This window comes from Salvelinus alpinus, chromosome 11 (assembly GCF_045679555.1).
Source record: "Salvelinus alpinus chromosome 11, SLU_Salpinus.1, whole genome shotgun sequence".
Classification (NCBI taxonomy): domain Eukaryota; kingdom Metazoa; phylum Chordata; class Actinopteri; order Salmoniformes; family Salmonidae; genus Salvelinus; species Salvelinus alpinus.
This window is the reverse complement of record NC_092096.1, coordinates 59,215,760-59,236,466: the sequence shown is the minus strand read 5'-3', so window position 1 is coordinate 59,236,466 and position 20,707 is coordinate 59,215,760. Positions and strand designations below refer to the sequence as shown.

At 42.5% G+C, this 20,707-nt stretch overlaps 1 pseudogene; it reads left to right on the top strand.

The window, feature by feature from the left end:
• Positions 1-3,750: 3,750 nt before the first annotated feature.
• Positions 3,751-20,707, top strand: part of LOC139533347 (uncharacterized) — a 59,801-nt pseudogene continuing 42,844 nt past the window's right edge.

Below are 20,707 nucleotides of genomic sequence, written 5' to 3'. Positions count from 1 at the left end.
CTGCAGGCCCCGGACTGGGGACCCTTGCTGCAGGCCCCGGACTGGCCCGTGGAGCAGGCACAGGACTCATCAGGCTGGGGAGACCAACTGGAGGCCTGGTTCTTGGAGCAGGCACAGGACTCACCAGGCTGGGGAGACATACTGGAGGCCTGGTTCTTGGAGCAGGCACAGGACTCACCAGGCTGGGGAGACATACTGGAGGCCTGGTTCTTGGAGCAGGCACAGGACTCACCAGGCTGGGGAGACATACTGGAGGCCTGGTCCGTGGAGCAGGCACAGGTCGAACCGGGCTGTGGGTGAGCACTGGAGATCTGGTGCTTAAAGCTGGCCCCACTCGTCCTGGCTGAATGCCCACTTTGGCCCGGCACGTGCGGAGTGCAGGCACAGGATGCACTGGGCTGTGACAGCGCACTGGAGACACAGTGCGCAGAGCCGGCGCAGGATGCCCTGGACCGAAGAGGCGCACCGGAGACCAGGAGCGCTGTGCTGGCACAATCCGTCCTGGCTCGATGCCCACTCTAGCACGACACATGCGGAGAGCTGGCTCAGAGCGCACCGGGCTGTGAACGCGCACTGGAGACACCGTGCGCTTCACCGCATAACACGGTGCCTGACCAGTACCACGCTCCCTACCGTGAGCACGGGGAGTTAGCTCCGCCAACCTCCCCGTGTGCGCCCCCCTCAACATTTTTGGAGTGGCCTCCCGGTCTTCCTTGCCAGCCATGACTCTGTGTAACGCCGGGCCCCTTTACTAGCTGCTTCCGCCTTCCTCTCTGCTTCCACCTGCTTCCACGGCAGGCAATCCTTTCCAGCCAGGATTTCCTCCCACGTCCAGGATCCCTTTCCTTCCAGAATGTCTTCCCATGTCCACTCTGTCTGCTCCTCCCGGCCACGCCGCTTGGTCCATTTGTGGTGGGTTGTTCTGTCACGATCGTCGTCAAGGAAATGACCGGACCAAGGTGCAGCGTGGTAAGCGTACATTCTTTTATTTTAAATGTCGCCAACAAAAACAATAAACAACAAAACAAACGTATAGCTCTGTAAGGCTATACATGCCCCTAACAAAGACAACAACCCACAAATGAGAAAAGGAAAAACGGCTGCCTAAGTCTGATTCCCAATCAGAGACAACGATAGACAGCTGTCCCTGATTGAGAACCAGAAAGCATAGACTTTCCCACCCGAGTCACACCCTGACCAAACAAACATAGAGAATAAAAGGATCTCTACGGTCAGGGCGTGACATTAAGAAGGAAAGAAATTCCACAAATTTAACTTTTAACAAGGTACACCTGTTAATTGAGATGCGTTCCAGGTGATTACCTCATGAAGCTGGTTGAAAGGATGCCAAGAGTGTGCAAAGCTGTCATCAAGGCAAAGGCTGGCTACTTTGAAGAATCTAAAATATATTTAGATTTTTTAAAAACTTTTTTTGATTACTACATGATTCCATGTGTGTTATTTCACAGTTTTGATGTCTTCACTATTATTGTACAATGTAGTAAATAGTCCAAATAAAGAAAAACCCTGGAATGAGTAGGTGTGTCCAAACTTTTGACTGGTACTGTATGTGTATATATCTATAGCCGACATTAAATCTATGCATTCGGAAAGTATTGACACCAACATTTTGTTACGTTAGAGCTTTGTTCTAAAATTAATCAAATAGTTTTTTCCCCTCTTCGATCTACACACAATACCCCATAATGACAAAGTAAAAACAGGTTTTTAGAAAATTTTGCAAATGTATAAAAAACTGATATCACATTTTACATAAGTATTCAGACACTTTACTCAGTACTTTGTTGAAGCACCTTTGGCAGCGATTACAGCGTCGAGTCTTCTTTGGTATGAAACTACAAGCTTGGCACACCTGTATTTGGGGAGTTTCTCCCGTTCTTCCCTGCAGATCCTCTCAAGATCTGTCAGGTTGGATGGGGAGCGTCACTGCACAGCTATTTTCAGGTTTCTCCAGAGATGTTTGATCGGGTTCAAGTCTGGGCTCTGGCTCGGCCACTCAAGGGCATTCAGAGACTTGTCCCGAAACCACTCCTGCGTTGCCTTGGCCATGTGCTTGAAAACATCCCCACAGCATGATGTTGCCACCACCATGCTTCACCGTAGGGATGGTGCCAGGTTTCCTCCAGACTTGGCGCTTGGCATTCAGGCCAAAGTGTTCAATCTGGGTTTCATTAGACCAGAGAATCTTGTTTCTCATGGTCTGAGATTCTTTAGGGTCCTTTTGACAAACTCCAAGCGGGCTGTCATGTGCCTTTTACCGAGAAGTGGCTTCCATCTGGCCACTCTACCATAAATGCCTGATTGGTGGAGTGCTGCGGAGATGGTTGTCCTTCTGAAAGGTTTTCCTATCTCCACAGAGGAACTCTGGAGCTCTGTCAGAGTGACCATCGGGTTAATGGTCACCTCCCTGACCAAGGAACTTCTCCCCCGACTGCTCAGTTTGGCTGGGCGGCGAGCTCAGCCAAAAATGTTTGGTACCCTTCCCCAAATCTGTGCCTCGACACAATCCTGTCTCGGAGCTCTGTTCTGACAATTCCTTCAACCCCATGGCTTGGATTTTGCTTTGACATGCACTGTCAACTGTGGGACCTTTTATATAGACAGGTGTGTGCCTTTCCAAATCATCTCCAATCAATTGTATTTACCACACGAGTGGACTCCAATCAAGTTGTAAAAACATTTCAAGGATCATTGATGGAAACAGGATGCACCTGAGCTCAATTTTGAGTCTCATTCTAAAGGGTCTGAATACTTATGTAAATAAGGTATTTCTGTTTTTAATATATTTGCAAACATTTCCAAAACTGTTTTTGCTTTGTCAATATGGGGTATTGTGTGTAGATTGAGGATATTGTTTTATTTTATTTAGCGTAAAGGTGTAACAATGTGGGGAAAGGGAAGCGATGTGAATACTTTACGAATGCACTGTATCTATAGGCTACATTAAATCCAATTTTTGCCCTGACCCCAACCTCCCATCTGTTGCTTCAGGAATTGATAATATAATTATATAATTCATTACTATGGTGGGTTTTTGTATACATTGTTGGAATTGTTGAATGCGCAATGGTCACAATATATCCCACACACAGTCATGTTATAGAAGTGAACACAAAAGGCAGTAATTGAAATAAACCAAATGGAGAAGCATTTTATGAGTCATTGCCTGTTAGTGGACTTGCTGGTCTCCGGTCATACCGGTTAGGTGAAAAGTTGTGGCTACCTACGTCTATGTTGAATCGTATTATTTTTCAAGTAATTGCCTCAGAAACAAATGAATGAACTTGCTGCACAAGTGATCTCCTGCCTCAGCGGACTTGCCTCACAGGCATTTTCCATACAACTAACTGGGCATTGTCAAACCGCATATACCTGTAGCTCAAGTCAACACTGAAGAGAAGGCTAGTAGAGTAGCAAAACATGGGAGGTCAGATACAAATGGGGCCGGATTACCTAACAGGCACGCAGGGCCTCCCCAGATCGCATATGAACATGTTGGTTCTGGGCCCCCTGGAGGTCGCCCCCCCAGATGGTGTGTGAGCACGTCATTAGCCATGGCAAAAGGTGTAGAATTGCAGGAAATTTTGCTTTTAAACGGCAACTTTTTTTTGTCTGCCCTATGGCAAAATGTGTAGAATTGCATGAGATTAGTTATAAAACTACTAATTTCTCTGCACCATGGCAAAATTAGCAGGAAGAATTGCAGGAAGTTAGCTGTACGAGGGCCCAATGGAGGTAGGTGCCCCGGGGCTCCAGTTGTGGTAGTCCGGCCCTGGACACAAAGTGTAGGAACACAATGTCCCTGACTCTAGTTAAGTGCTGCAACAATTGGACAGTAACTAGGTGTTCAGTTTGGCCTCGGTTTCCATGAGAACACTACGTATTCTGAGGAATTTGACAGTTATTATTTCTTGAGTCACACTCTACTCTCTGCTACACAGTTCGTTTTCTGAGAAATTCGAAACCATTTGCTGTCAGCCATATATTTGTATTAAAACCTTTAACCTTTATCTTTGAAAGACAAAGTCCTGAAAAAGGGATTTTTCTTTTTTTGTTGAGTTTATATTTTTTGCAAACAATAGTTAAATGCATTCCCGTTACAAATTGGTTTTAAGTTTTTACAGTTTTTTTTTTTTACATATAATAGCACTGTTTGTCAGAATGTCACCCAATGTACTTTTTTATTATTCATTTGTTTTGTGTTCTTTCCCTCCTGTAGACTCCAGGCGAGGTGTTCATTCTTTTAAAAGACACTGTGGCCAGTAAAGATGCGAAGGTTGAGTTCAGAGGGACTAAAAGGAGGATGAGGGTGAAACCTGTCCACTGGAATGAACACATCCTCTGTGTGAATGCAGCAGGTGAGTGAAAATCCAATGGCATCGTTGCTTATCCTAGAGCAACGTTTAATGAATTTGACACAGAGCACATTAAAAAACACCATGGTTTCTAAACTCACACCCTATTCCCATTATAGTGTACTACCTAGGAAGTCTACCCATGATTTTACATACTGGGTCATGTCATGAGATTAGGGAAATTAGACATTAATAGAAGCGCTGTCAAGCTCCCATTTGACTCACCCATGGTGTTTAGTTCACTTCCTTTCCCCACGACTCTTTGATTGAATATTGATACAAACATGTAGTAAACTATTTGCGAAAACACTTTTTCCATTTCACTGGTATTTTTCCACACTGTGGCTTTTATCCCCAAAACAAACTTTCCCCCTCTGACTGTGAAACCTACACTCCACTCTACCCCCCACAATATAATTGTTTGTTTGACTACAGATAGCTACTGTAACAACCAGGAAGAGACCAAGTGTATGTTTCCCCACAAAAAAAGGTTTCTTCTACAAATGCACTCTGTGCACTGTAGTTGTATGATACTCAATGAGTTTGTTTATGATACCCAATGCTTATGAGACATGATGATATTATTTGAATTTCTGTTGCAGTCTTCCCAGCAGGAAGTGTGGGTGTTACACTGTATTGTGGAGACGGGGAAGGCCCATCTGCAGTTCTACAGTACCATGGAGGAGATCTCTCGCCTCCTGACCAGACCCTGTGGACGTCATGTGCCAGGTATGCCCAGGCCATAGCAGCTCAGGAAACTTAGAAGCCCTCAGAAGGAAGATGTAGGATCATTCAGTTGATTGGTCTACAATGAAGGCCATTTGCAGAGTGGGTGTTTGACTTGTCAATACCTGTGTTCCATTGATCAAACTTTGTTGTGAAGTGCATGCTTATGCCAATACAATGCTTTTAAATGTGTGGGGAGGAGTACAAATGACTAAAGGAGTACAAATTACTCAAATGTAAATGTACACAAGTGTACAGTATGGCTGCATTTAGACAAGGAGCCCAATTCTGATTTTGTTTTCACTCATTGGTCTTTTGACCAATCAGCTCTGGAAAATATCTGATGTGACTGGTCAAAAGACCAATTAGTGGAAAAAAATGTAAATTGTGCTGCCTGTCTAAACAAAATTACTCCTGGTCATTTGTTGTTTCATGACTTAACCAATACTTCACTGGAGTTTCTAGTTTTAATGTCATACGCACAAGTACAGTGACATGTCTTTTTTGCAAACTTAATCCAATCAATAGCAATTTAATACAAAAAATAACACAAGGTAAACAAAAACACACGAGAAATAAAAATAAAAAGAATACGATAAAGTAAATAAGCATACTATATACAGGGTCAGTTCCAGTTTCATATTTACAATGTGCAGGGACACTGGAGTGATAGAGGTATAGGGGGAAGGTGACTAGGCATCAGGATATATGATAAACAAAGTAGCAGGAGCGTATATGATGATTGTATGTGCGAGTTTGTAGAGTCAGTATAAATGTATGTGCATATTATGTGTGAGCAAATTATGAATTGAGCAGTTGCACATTTAGCATGTAAATCTTGGTGGGGCAAACTTAAACAATTTTTTTTTAGATGCATGACAGCAAAGCCACTACACAACACAATACATTAATTTCTCTTTAACGGTGACAAACGGTGCCCACAAACTGCTAGAGCCTACATAAAGATGTCCTGACAGCTGAGCTTTCCTTTCACTACCATGGAGTGAATCCTTACCACCGATACAGTGCATTCCGAAATTATTCAGACCCCTTGACTTTTTCCACATTTTGTTACGTTACAGCCTTATTCAGAAATATTATTATTATATACAGATGAAGTCGGAAGTTTACATACACCTTAGCCAAATACATTTAAACTCAGTTTTTCACAATTCCTGACATTTAACCCTAGTAAAAATTCCCTGTCTTAGGTCAGTTAGGATCACCACTTTATTTTAAGAATGTGACATGTCAGAATAATAGTAGAGAGAATTATTTATTTCAGCTTTTATTTCTTTCATCACATTCCCAGTGAGTCAGAAGTTTACATACAGTCAATTAGTATTTGGTAGCATTGCCTTTATATTGTTTAACTTGGGTCAAACATTTTGGGTAGCCTTCCACAAGCTTCCCACAATAAGTTGGGTGAATTTTGGCCCATTCCTCCTGACAGAGCTGGTGTAACTGAGTCAGGTTTGTAGGCCTCCTTGCTCGCACATTCTTTTTTAGTTCTGCCAACCAACTTTCTATGGGATTGAGGTCAGGGCTTTGTGATGGCCACTCCAATACCTTGACTTTGTTGTCCTTAAGCCATTTTGCCACAACTTTGGAAGTATGCTTGGGGTCATTGTCCATTTGGAAGACCCATTTGCGACCAAGCTTTAACTTCCTGATTGATGTCTTGAGATGTTGCTTCAATATATCCACATAATTTCCCTTCCTCATGATGCTATCTATTTTGTGAAGTGCACCAGCCCCTCCTGCAGCAAAGCACCCCCACAACATGATGCTGCCACCCCCGTGCTTCACGGTTGGGATGGTGTTCTTTGGCTTGCAAGCCTCCCCCTTCTTCCTCCAAGCATAATGATAGTCATTATGGCCAAACAGTTCTATTTTTGTTTCATCAGACCAGAGGACATTTCTCCAAAAAGTACGATCTTTGTCCCTATATGCAGGTGCAAACCACAGTCTGGCTTTTTATGGCGGTTTTGGAGCAGTGGCTTCTTCCTTGCTGAGCGGGCTTTCAGGTTATGTCGATATAGGACTCGTTTTACTGTGCTTATATATACTTTTGTACCTGCATCTTCACAAGGTCCTTTGCTGTTGTACTGGGATTGATTTGCACTTTTCGCACCAAAGTACGTTCATCTCTAGAAGACAGAACGCATCTCCTTTCTGAGCGGTATGACGGTTGCATGGTCCCATGGTGTTTATACTTGCATACTATAGTTTGTACAGATGAACGTGGTACCTTCAGGCGTTTGGAAATTGCTCCCAAGGATGAACCAGACTTGTGGAGGTCTTGGCTGATTTCTTTTGAATTCCCCATGCTGTCAAGCAAAGAGGCACTGTGTTTGAAGGTAGGCCTTGAAATACATCCACAGGTACACCTCCAATTGACTCAAATTATGTCAATTAGCCAATCAGAAGCTTCTAAAGCCATGATATCATTTTCTGGAATTTTCCAAGCTGTTTAAAGGCACAGTCAACTTAGTGTATGTAAACTTCTGACCCACTGGAATTGTGATACAGTGAATTATAAGTGAAATCTGTCTGTAAACAATTGTTGGAAAAATTACTTGTGTCATGCAGAAAGTAGATGTGCTAACCGACTTGCCTAAACTATAGTTTGTTAACAAGAAATTTGTGGAGTGGTTGAAAAATTAGTTTAATGACTCCAACCTAAGTGTATGTAAACTTCCGACTTCAACTGTATATTTTTTTTTTATTGTATTTTACCCCCTTTTTCACCCCAAATTCGTGATATCCAATTACGAGCTTGTCTCATCGCTGCAACTACCCAACGGGCTCGGGAGAGGCGAAGGCCGTGTCATACGTCTTCCGAAACATGACCCACATCACCTGTCATGCTTGCCCCCGCTCCCCCTCTCTGGCGCTCGAGGGCACCAGGCTGCCCATCATTACACACACCAGTTGCCATTGTTATGCGCATCAGCGCTTCATGGGACTCATCTGGACTCTATTACCTTATTGATTGCCTCCCTTATATCTGTCACTTCCTCAGTTTCTTCTCTGTGTCTGCATTAATGTCGTTATGTGTCCCCTGTCCAGACGCTGTCCGTGTTTTGTTTCAAGTCCGTTATTTATTAAATGTTCACTCCCTGTACTTGCTTCTCATCTCCCTTACGTCTGTCCTTACACCGCCAAACCGTGCTTCTTAACACCCACTTAACCCGGAAACCAGCTGCACCAATGTGTCAGAGGAAACACCATTCAACTGACAACCGAAGTCAGCCTGCAGGCGCCCGGCCTGCCACAAGGAGTCGAACCCGGGTCTGTAATCACGCATCAAGCACTGCGACTCAATGCCTTAAACCGCTGCTGAAAGTCTCATTTACTGCCTTTTTAAAAACCATAGCTGATATGACAGACTTGCTTAAACTAATATGTCTTTTACTGACTCCTTGTGAATTTGTGCAAGTCGATAAGAACCGCATTCTCCTTCAATAATAACGCCACCATAGGTTTCGACTTTTGAACCATACACAAACATTACATTTATGTTCAGTAAATTCATGTTTGTTATTATATCATTAAGACTTAGCTTTTAAGTGTAACTGTATAAGCAAGCAAATGAGCTGCGACGAGGTAGGCCTATTCCTTCAGCACTTTCAAAATGGACACCGATAGAAATGTTAGTTCAGATGTTAGTTCAGATAAATTCAGCAAGATGTTGAGGCCTTAACTTTACTCTTCTTTAAGTCACCAGAGAGGGAGACTACCATATGAAGTATTTTATTAGGCCTATGTGGTCAAAAAAATAAGAAAACAGTCACAAGGATCCACTTTTATATACAATAATACCGACACACAGATGGCGCATTGCGCAAACAAAACAGCCCTCGCAATATCAACAGAAATTAATGGGTCTATTACTGAACTTTTTGTTGAAAACAAATATTTGAATGGGAAGAGACCGTCACTGGCAAACATGGTTACAGACCAAAGAACATTACATAGTATCCCCTCCTCGTGAAGAAAAGCACATGAGCTAATTACACTGTTGGTCCCATGTTTCATGAGCTGAAATAAAAGATCCCAGAAATGTTCTATATGTACAAAAAGCTTATTTCTCTCAAATTTTGTGCACAAATTTGTTTACATCCATGTCAGTGAGAATTTCTCCCTTGCTCAGATGATCTATCCACCTGACAGGTGTGGCATATCAAGAAGATGATTAAACATTGTGATCATTACACAGGTGTACCTTGTGCTGGGGACAATAAAAGGCCACTTTAAAATGTGCAGTTTTGTCACACAACACAATGCCACAATGTCTCAAGTTTTGAGGGAGTGTGCAATTGGCATGCTGACTGCAGAAATGCCCACCTGTTGCCAGAGAATGTTATGTTAATTTCTCTACCATAAGCCGCCTCCAACGTTGTTTTAGAGAAGTGGCGGTACGTCCAACCGGCCTCACAACCACAGATCGTTTGCTGATGTCAACGTTGTGCCCCATGGTGGGGATATGGTATGGGCAGGCAGAAGCTGCGGATAATGAATACAATTGCATTTTATCGATGGAAATTTGAATGCGCAGCGATACCGTGACGAGATCCTGAGGCCCATTGTTGTGTCATTCATCCACAGCCATCACCTCATGTTTCAGCATGATAATGCACGGCCCCATGTTGCAAGGATCTGTACACAATTCCTGGAAGCTGAAAATGTCCCAGTTCTTCCATGGCCTGCATACTCACCAGACATGTCACCCATTGAGCATGTTTGGGATGCTCTGGATCGACGTGTACGACATCGTGTTCCAGTTCCCGCCAATTCCAGCAACTTCACTCAGCCATTGAAGAGGAGTGGGACAACATTACACAGGTCACAATCAACAGCCTGATCAACTCTATGCGAAGGAGATGTGTCGTGCTGCATGAGGCAAATGGTGGTCACACCAGATACTGACTGGTTTTCTGATCCATGGCCCTACTTTTTTTTTAAAGGTATCTGTGACCAACAGATTCCAAGTCATGTAAAATCCAGAGATTAGGGCCTAATGAATTTATTTAAATTGACTGATTTCCTTATGAACTGTAACTCAGTAACATCTTTGAAATTGTTGCATGTTGCATTTAGTTTTGTTTAGTATATAATACAGTTCATGAAGAATGTAAAACAATTAAATTATTCCAACATTGCCTAAAATTATTAATAAGTTACTAATGAGAGACCTATGTAAGCAATATAGCAATTGAGATGTACTGTACAAACTATGGCATAAGGGAACGATGAGCGGATAAGAGGCAAGCCGTGATTTCGATTAAGACATAACTCTTTGTTCAGCAACGGGGGCATATAAGCAGACAATAAAAGCTAATACAATATTTGATTATGACATTTCTCTAAAACAGGCTATAGGCTACATGTGCAGTCAGAACAGTAGGTTCTGAGGGGGACAGGGACAATTCTTAATGTGACACATGGGTGACACATCGTATTACTTTCTTAGCTACAGTATACATATCTCCCTGGCATATTAGATTTATTCAGCAGTATACAAGACATATTTCTGAAATAAACATTTGTTGTGCTCACTTGAATGTGGCGCGGTGGTCCTTCTTGTAGGCAAACTTTGTCATCAGTCTGGCATTCTCTAGATTTATGGTGCTTTCAAGACAACTTGGAACTCTGAAAAAAGGTTGAATTGTGACGTCAGTGATCTTCAGGTCGGAGCTCTAGAAAGAGGCCAGAGTTCCCAACTTGGAATTCAGAGTTGGCTGATCATTCAAAACACATTTTCCCAGTCGGAGTTAGTTTTTTTCAGAGTTCCCAGTTGTCTTGAATGCACTGAAGTATGAGATTTCCGAGTTTCCAGTTGTTTTGAACATAGCAGAAGTCATGCTGGATTGACAGTATGGCCAATGTTCAACCTTTTCTGGCCCATGGTGTTGATTGTGAAGATACCCTTTCAGACAGATGTTTTAAACCCAGACTTGGACCACACACCCTCTCCACTGAATAGTAGGCATGCAAAGCAAAATATTGATTGCTTTGCGACACTTGCAGTTAGCCATTGATTCCTTCCAAACCACTCATTGTTGAATTTGTGTAATGTTTATGGCCGATGGGCACCGATCGTTTTTTCTATAGTTTCTCTTCATATGACAAGGATTGAAAAGGATTTGCCAGTAGATTGTCGACATGATTCATGACAATGACTGCTTGTCTAGCTTGCTAGCTAAGATTTTACAAGTATTGACATGATCCGTACAATCAAAGCTATGGTAGATACAGTATAACATGATTTGACGTCTTATCTGTGGCCAATGGCCCTGAGCCTTCTTGGATGGGCACTTCTAATGTAAATCTATGGCAGCACCCAAGGGGGCTTGAACTGCCTAGCTCGCCCTGTAGATTCTGCAGGTGACGTAGTGTCCCCATGAGTGACAGAACACTGAGCCTATCACAGCGCAACTAGAGAAGATTACCAACGCCTACACTCTGTATTTTTGCTGACTGCTCTTTCACCACAGAAAGCTCTGATCTAGGCTAAAACACCTGCATTTTGGAGCTGCCTTACTCAAGAAAGAGACCATGTTTGTATGCGGCTTTATTAACTTTAATATGTTATTTTTTTACATTGTTGGCAAACTGATATGTGACATGAATTAATGCAAAAATAACATGCAAAACAGGCAATTTTTGCAAAACCTTTTGGGGCTCAAAACAGGTGGGGCTCCACGTGCCCTGAATGACGGGTCACCACTGGAATTGAATGTCGGTGTGCATGACTGTGTAGGGCCCTGTGAGTGTGCATAGAGACCGTACATAAAATACAAGGGTCTGGAGGATTTGGGTTCTCTTCAGAGAGGAATATAAACGATGAGCATAAATTTAATTTAAACCCATTTTGATTAATTAATGGAATGAATCTGCATATTCCTGCAGATTTTGATGTTTACTTCCTCTCTTTGAAAGCCAGCTGACTGCAACTCTAATTGATTATGCACCTGAACACTTAGGTTGATTAGACCTATTTTGCAGAAGTTTCAACCCTTTGAATCAGTCCTGTTCAATCTGCCAAAATTGGGTTTTATTTTTAGACAAGCAATGAATAAATGAATGAATGAAACATATTAGGGTGTCATTAAGACAGAATGTGTTGCTTGTTAGTATCACCCACTTTGCCTCTGTTAGTTTACATAGCACTTCTCTCCCTACAGAAAGGTCATGAAATTATGCCGTACATCATTTATTATTAATTCACTTCTGTAGGACTTCATTTAACATAGTTGCAATGCCTTGGATATGACCGTCTACTAGGGTTACAAAACTCCAGTAACTTTCCCAAAATGTACAGGTTTCTCTGGAATTTAGGTGGGAATATTCCCAAAATCATCAGGAGGGAATTAGCAGCAAAACTTGAGAATTTTGTGTAGTCATGCCTCCTGTCTCAGGTTCTTCAGGTGTCCTCGGTGGAGAAAATGGACCAAAGGCCATGACCTCTGCAGGCTTCCAGGGACTGCAGGGAGATGACCCATCTGAAGGGGGTAAGTTCTGTTGTGTCTACCCCTCGACAATCCATAGTCAATTGAATGATCTGCTGACATTCATATTTTATGTAATATTCTTACATAAATGAGTGAATACATTTACCATCCAATACAGTAGTTAAAAGTAATGCAATTAAAATGTTCTGAAATGTGTGAGCTGATAATTAATCAAATACTGTCAGGCTGCATTTACACAGGAAGTCAAATTCTGATATTTTTGCCACTAATTGTACTTTTGACCAATCAGATGTGTTGCCTATAATTGTGCAAAAGATCAGAATTGGGCTGCATGTGTTAATGCAGACCGTGATAAAGGAGGCCATAATTACAGTCCTTCAATGTTGACTTTTAATGTTTTAATTGGATGCAGGCGTTAAAAACACAAAATAGACATTCTCTTCACCTGGAGTATCATGCCAATTACAGGAGACTGTAACCGCGATGTTGTCAACGCTATCTGTGGAAAATAACTGCAGAGCAATTAGTCTAGCACCGAACTGCAGAGATAATGTAAGAGACTAATGAGTCAAATGTGTTCGAAGTCATGTCTTATGTTTGGTAGGCTAACTCATTAACAATTTTTAGATTAACAGCTTTACATACCACGATGTCCAATATCTCAAAAGGTTTAAAGTAATTCATACCTCTCTTAATGCATTTATGTTGCTATCGTATTTTCTGTTACTTTGACACTTGGCTATATCATGGATCCATGTGTCCTCATCCACCTTTGGAGGTGATCCTCCACATCTGATCATGATTAGTTCATAGTGGGTCTCCTTCATTAACCGTGCCAGTGCTGCACAAAATGTTTCATAGGGTTGGGTTCAATTCCATTTCAATTCAGGAAGTACACTGACGTTGGTTTACTTTCTGAGTTGACTGGATTTGAAATGGAATTGACCTCAACCCTGATATTTCATTCATCAATCTTGCAGGTGCCACACAGTTGTGTATATTTCAATCATTAGGGCGATTTTTATAAACACCTCAGCATTCATAACAATTAGCCTAGTTTGGATACAGTGGCAATTTAAGCATGTACATCTTGGTGGGGCAACCCCCCCCCCCAAAATTAATTGGGGGGGATGCATGCCAGCAAAACCAGGAAAGCCACTACACAACACCTACATAAAGCTGTCTCAACAGCAGAGTCCCAACACCTTACCACCGCTACTCATGGCTATCAGTGGAGCCTTGTCTAGCAGCAAAACAGTTCATTCAGCCTCATTTACTGCCTTTAAATAAAACAGCTGATATGGCTGACTTGCTTAAACAAATGTGGTTTCTACTGACTATTGAGATGTACAAAATATGGCAGAAGGGGACGACAAGCGGATAAGAGGCAATCCGTAATTTCGATTAAGACATTAATGAGCGAGCTAGGACGGACGTAGTCAATATAACTACTTGTTCAGCACTTTTGAAATGTACAGTGACAGAATTCAGAATATGGGTCGTTCTTACAGTGTTCTTTCTACCTGTACACCAAGTCAGAACCATAGGGTAAATAAAGGGGGCATATAAGCAGACAATGAAAGCTCATATAATATTCGATGATTACCTTTCTCTAAAAACAAGTTATAGACTACATGTGCACCACCAAGTCAGAACAGTAGGCGTAATTAAGAAGGGAAAATATACCAAATTATTAGGTTGAGGCACGTGGGCTACTAACAGTTAACTACACACCATACACTTATTATTCATACACTTATTATTTTCTTAGCTGCAGTATACATATCTCCCTAGCATATTACATAATTTATGCAGCAACATGCAAGACATTTTTCGACTCACCTTGTTGTGCTATGCTCACTTGAACAAGAAGGTGGTGCGGCGGTCCTTCGTGGGCAAACTTTGTCATCAAAGTCTGGCATTCTCTGGATTTCTGGTGCTTTCTGGTGAAATCACTAAAGTCAGATTTCCCAGTTCTGAGTTAACTGTTGTTTTGAGCACGGCAGAAATAATGCTGGATTGACAGCATGGCCAATGTTGAATAGTTATAATTTTAAGCTTGGTGTCACGCCCTGGCCTTAGTATTCTTTGTTTTCTTTATTATTTTAGTTAGGTCAGGGTGTGACATGGGGAATGTATGTGTTTTTGTAGTGTCTAGGGGTTGTATGTGTATGGGGCAGTGTCTAGTGTAGTTGTCTATGTAAGTCAGTCAAATCAGTCAGGTTTCAAGACTAGTCATTCAACTGAGACTGCTCTTCTCTGTGTCACGGAGGCGCTCCGCACTGCTAAAGCTAACTCTCTCTCCTCTGCTCTCATCCTTCTAGACCTATCGGCTGCCTTTGATACTGTGAACCATCAGATCCTCCTCTCCACCCTCTCCGAGCTGGGCATCTCCGGCGCGGCCCACGCTTGGATTGCGTCCTACCTGACAGGTCGCTCCTACCAGGTGGCGTGGTGAGAATCTGTCTCCGCACCACGTGCTCTCACCACTGGTGTCCCCCAGGGCTCTGTTCTAGGCCCTCTCCTATTCTCGCTATACACCAAGTCACTTGGCTCTGTCATATCCTCACATGGTCTCTCCTATCATTGCTATGCAGACGACACACAATTAATCTTCTCCTTTCCCCCCTCTGATAACCAGGTGGTGAATCGCATCTCTGCATGTCTGGCAGACATATCAGTGTGGATGACGGATCACCACCTCAAGCTGAACCTCGGCAAGACGGAGCTGCTCTTCCTCCCGGGGAAGGACTGCCCGTTCCATGATCTCGCCATCACGGTTGACAACTCCATTGTGTCCTCCTCCCAGAGTGCTAAGAACCTTGGCGTGATCCTGGACAACACCCTGTCGTTCTCAACTAACATCAAGGCGGTGACCCGTTCCTGTAGGTTCATGCTCTACAACATTCGCAGAGTACGACCCTGCCTCACGCAGGAAGCGGCGCAGGTCCTAATCCAGGCACTTGTCATCTCCCGTCTGGATTACTGCAACTCGCTGTTGGCTGGGCTCCCTGCCTGTGCCATTAAACCCCTACAACTCATCCAGAACGCCGCAGCCCGTCTGGTGTTCAACTTTCCCAAGTTCTCTCACGTCACCCCGCTCCTCCGCTCTCTCCACTGGCTTCCAGTTGAAGCTCGCATCCGCTACAAGACCATGGTGCTTGCCTACGGAGCTGTGAGGGGAACGGCACCTCCGTACCTTCAGGCTCTGATCAGGCCCTACACCCAAACAAGGGCACTGCGTTCATCCACCTCTGGCCTGCTCGCCTCCCTACCTCTGAGGAAGTACAGTTCCCGCTCAGCCCAGTCAAAACTGTTCGCTGCTCTGGCACCCCAATGGTGGAACAAACTCCCTCACGACGCCAGGTCAGCGGAGTCAATCACCACCTTCCGGAGACACCTGAAACCCCACCTCTTTAAGGAATACCTAGGATAGGATAAAGTAATCCTTCTAACCCCCCCCCCCCTTAAAAGAGTTAGATGCACTATTGTAAAGTGGTTGTTCCACTGGATATCATAAGGTGAATGCACCAATTTGTAAGTCGCTCTGGATAAGAGCGTCTGCTAAATGACTTAAATGTAAATGTAAATGTAAGTCTATGGTTGCCTGAGTGGTTCTCAATCAGAGACAGATGTCTTTCATTTGTCTCTGATTGGGAGCCATATTTAAGGCAGCCATAGGCATCATGCGTTTGTGGGTAATTGTCTATGTTTATATTCTATGTTGCATGTGTGCACTTAGTTCTTCTTAGCTTCACGATCGGTTGTTTTGTTCATTTTGTAAGTGTTTGTTTTTTCCTTCATTAAAAGAAGATGTCTTATTTTTCACACGCTGCGTTTTGGTCCTCCATTCAAAGTCAAGACGATCGTGACACTTGGAAAAGAGAACTTTAAACTGAGAATTCAGACCACACACCCACTCCACTGTATAGCAGGCTAGTGATTGATTTGCACTGCTTGCAGTTAGCCACTGATTCCTTCCAAACCACTCATTGTTGAATTTGCGATTTCCAACTTGTTGTGTATTGTTTATGTCCAATGGCCGATGAGCACCGATATGTTTTATCTGTAATTTCTCTTCATTATTTCTCTTTATATGACAAGGATTAAAAAGGATTTGCCAGTAGATTGTCGACTATATTCATGATGATGACTGCTTGCTAAGATTTTGAAAGTATGATGTTGACCAATCAAAGCTACTGTAGATATAACGTGATTTTACGTCATTTTATCTGTGGCCAATGACCTTCAGCCTTCTTGGATGGGCACTTCTAATGTAACACTATGGCAGCACCCAAGGGCTTGAATTTTCAAGCTCTATCCTTATATTTGGCAGTGAGGTAGTGTTCCCATGAGTGACCGAACACTGAGCCAATCACGGTCACTGCGCAACTAGAGAACATTACCAATCCCTACGCTCCATATTTTCCGCTGGCTGCCCCACCACCACAGAAAGCACTGAGCTAGGCTGAAACACCTGCATTTTGGAGCTGCCTTAATCAAGAAAGCAAAAAAGAGACCATGTTTGTATGGAGGCTTTATTAACTCAATGATTTACATTAGATTAAAAAAAATTACATTGTTTGCGAACTGATTTGTGACGCGTATTAATGTCAAAATAACATGCAAAACAGGCAACCCCAATGACGGGTTGCAACTGCTTGGATATATTCTTTAAGTGCAATATATTTAATTAGTGGGTAAAACTCCCAGGTCATACAATGAATTACAGAAACAAGTAATTATGATATTACTTGTAATGCCCATTGTGCATGTTTTGTGTTTTTAATGTAATACATTGACTTTGGTCCATTTAGATCAAAGGGTCTAATTACAAAGTTTGTGTAACCTGTAATATAATTTATGAATTCATTTTAATAATCAGTTTGCATTGGTTTTGACTCAAGGTATGTTTCTCCATTTTGTTCCTTTTACACATTCCCAGTGGCCTGTCGTCTTCCCCGGGCTATGCTCATTATGTGGTAGATTGATGGTTTAATCAGTCTCTAGTATTGATTCATTACTATTCGTTGGGGTTGGGGGGGGGGGTAATTTTAATGAGAAAGAAGTCAATACATGCCCTGAATCTGTCTTTAAGCATTAAACATTCAGCGTATGCTGTTAGTCGGAAGTTTACATACACTTAGGTTGGAGTCATTAAAACTAATTTTCCAACCACTCCACAAATGTCTTGTTAACAAACTATAGTTTTGGCAAGTCGGTTAGCACATCTACTTTGTACATGACACAAGTCATTTTTTTAACCATTGTTTACAGACAGATTATGTCACTTATAATTCACTGTATCACAATTCCAGTTGGTCAGAAGTTTACACTAAGTTGACTGTGCCTTTAAACAGCTTGGAAAATTCCAGAAAATTATGTCATGGCTTTAGAAGCTTCTGATAGACTAATTGACATAATTTGAATCAATTGGAGGTGTACATGTGGATGTATTTCAAGGCCTACCTTCAAACTCAGTGCCTCTTTGCTTGACATCATGGGAAAATCAAAAGAAATCAGCCAAGACCTCAGAATTTTTTTTTAGACATCCATCCACAAGTCTGGTTCATCCTTGGGAGCAATTTCCAAACGCCTGAAGGTACCACGTTCATCTGTACAAACAATAGTACGCAAGTATAAACACCATGGGACCGCGCAACCGTCAAACCGCTCAGGAATGAGATGCGTTCTGTCTCCTAGAGATGAACGTACTTTGGTGCGAATAGTGCAAATCAATCCCAGAACAACAGCATAGCACCCTGTGAAGATGCTGGAGGAAACAGGTACAAAGTATCTATATCCACAGTAAAACGAGTCCTATATCAAAATAACCTGAAAGGCCGCTCAGCAAGGAGGAAGCCACTGCCCCAAAACCACCATAAAAAAGCCAGACTGCGGTTTGCAACTGCACATGGGGACAAAGATGGTACTTTTTGGAGAAATGTCCTCTGGTCTGATGAAACAAAAATAGAACTGTTTGGTCATACTGACCATCATTATGTTTGAAAGAAAAAGGGGGAGGCTTGCAAGCCGAAGAACACCATCCCAACCGTGAAGCACAGGGGTGGCAGCATCATGTTGTGGGGGTGCTTTGCTGCAGGAGGGGCTGGTGCACTTCACAAAATAGATGGCATCATGAGGAGGGGAAATTATGTGGATATATTGAAGCAACATCCCAAGACATCAGTCAGGAAGTTAAAGCTTGGTCGCAAATGGGTCTTCCAAATGGACAATGACCCCAAGCATAGTTACAAAGTTGTGGCAAAATGGCTTAAAGACAACACAGTCAAGGTATTGGAGTGGCCATCACAAAGCCCTGACCTCAATCCTATAAAAAAATGTGTGGGCAGAACTGAAAAGGCGTGTGCGAGCAAGGAGACCTACAAACCTGACTCAGTTACACCAGCTCTGTCAGGAGGAATGGGCCAAAATTCACCCAACTTATTGTGGGAAGCTTGTGGCAGGCAACCTGAAACATTTGACCCAAATTAAACAATGTAAAGGCAATGCTACCAAATACTAATTTTGTGTATTTGTAAACTTCTGACCCACTGGGAATGTGATGAAAGAAATAAAATCTCAAATAAATCTCTCTCTACTATTATTCTGACATTTCACATTCTTAAAATAAAGTGGTGATCCTAACTGACCTAAGACAGGGAATTTTTACTAGGATTATGTCAGGAACTGTAAAAAAAACTGAGTTTAAATGTATTTGGCTAAGGTGTTGTAACGATCTTCATTGGGAGAAAGAGAGGAGGACCAATGCGCAGCGTGATAAGTGTTCATGATGAATATTTAATAGATCTAACTGAACACTGAAATACAAAACAATAAAGTGAACGAACAAACGAACGAACGAAAACCGAAACAGTTCCGTGTGGGGCAAACACTGACACGGAAAATAACCACCCACGAAACCCAGGTGAAAAAAGGCTACCTAAGTATGATTCTCAATCAGAGACAACTAACGACACCTGCCTCTGATTGAGAATCATACCAGGCCAAACGAAAAAACCAACATAGAAAAACGAACATAGATAATCCACCCAACTCACGCCCTGACCATAAAACAAAGAAATAACAAAAGAACTAAGGTCAGAACGTGACAGGTGTATGTAAACTTCCGACTTCAACTGTATATACAGTATGTTTGAATATGGTTATTTGAATAAAAAAGTCTGAGTTTGTATTCAAGGATATCCTTTGAGTGTATTTGCAGTTTTAAATCTGACTCAACCAAATGTTTAACTTGAACCTTTAGTTTGTTAGAAATCCTGAATCCTAACTTGACATCTGAACAGTAACTTGAAATAGTGTGCACATCTCCAATTAGAACCCTAACTCCAATTGTGAACCCTAACCCACCCCAAAAATCTCCCACCATTACTAGAGTTGCACCTAGAGGACATATCGTCACTTCTTCACTTTGCTGCCCAGAACGGGTTTCAGGATGTCTCCAGTGTGTTGCCACAATGTCCAGGGGCAGAGAGCTTTACGCACCGCTAACCGCCAATGTCAGATGCCCGTTGAGATCGCCCAACATCATGATCACGCTGAGGTCTATGCCCTGTTGCAGCAGACACTGGTTAGTGCATGTCTCAGAGTAGGAGTGCTGATCTAGGTTTAGGTCCCCCCTGTCCATGTAACCTTATTTATTGGGATCTAAAAGGCAAAACTGATCCTATATCAGCGCTCTACTCTGAGATGCTTTGGGAATACAGGCCCAGATCTCCTCAGCTCTGCTAAAACATGAAGGGGTTGTAACATTTTGTGTACTGTACAGTGCCGTTACTGTCCTGCATGGACAATGTAGTACAATGGGTACCCTGCATTTCCAGGACCAGGAGTCATTACATTCTCATCAACACATCTGAATGATTACAAAATTATTTAATGATTTATTCACTTTGAAAGTAGCTAGTGGCTCTGAAGTGTCCGCAGCCCACATTTAGGGTTTCTCTTCCTAACAACAGCCATTTTCATAACAAAAAAGAATCTGTCAACGCTTACTGGAAGAGCTTCTGAAACCCTGTATGTCAAGAAGCTGAACAACAAAGACAGCTGTGTTCTCAGGAATGTACTTAAGCAGATGTGGTACAGCGTACAGAGATACTCCATAAA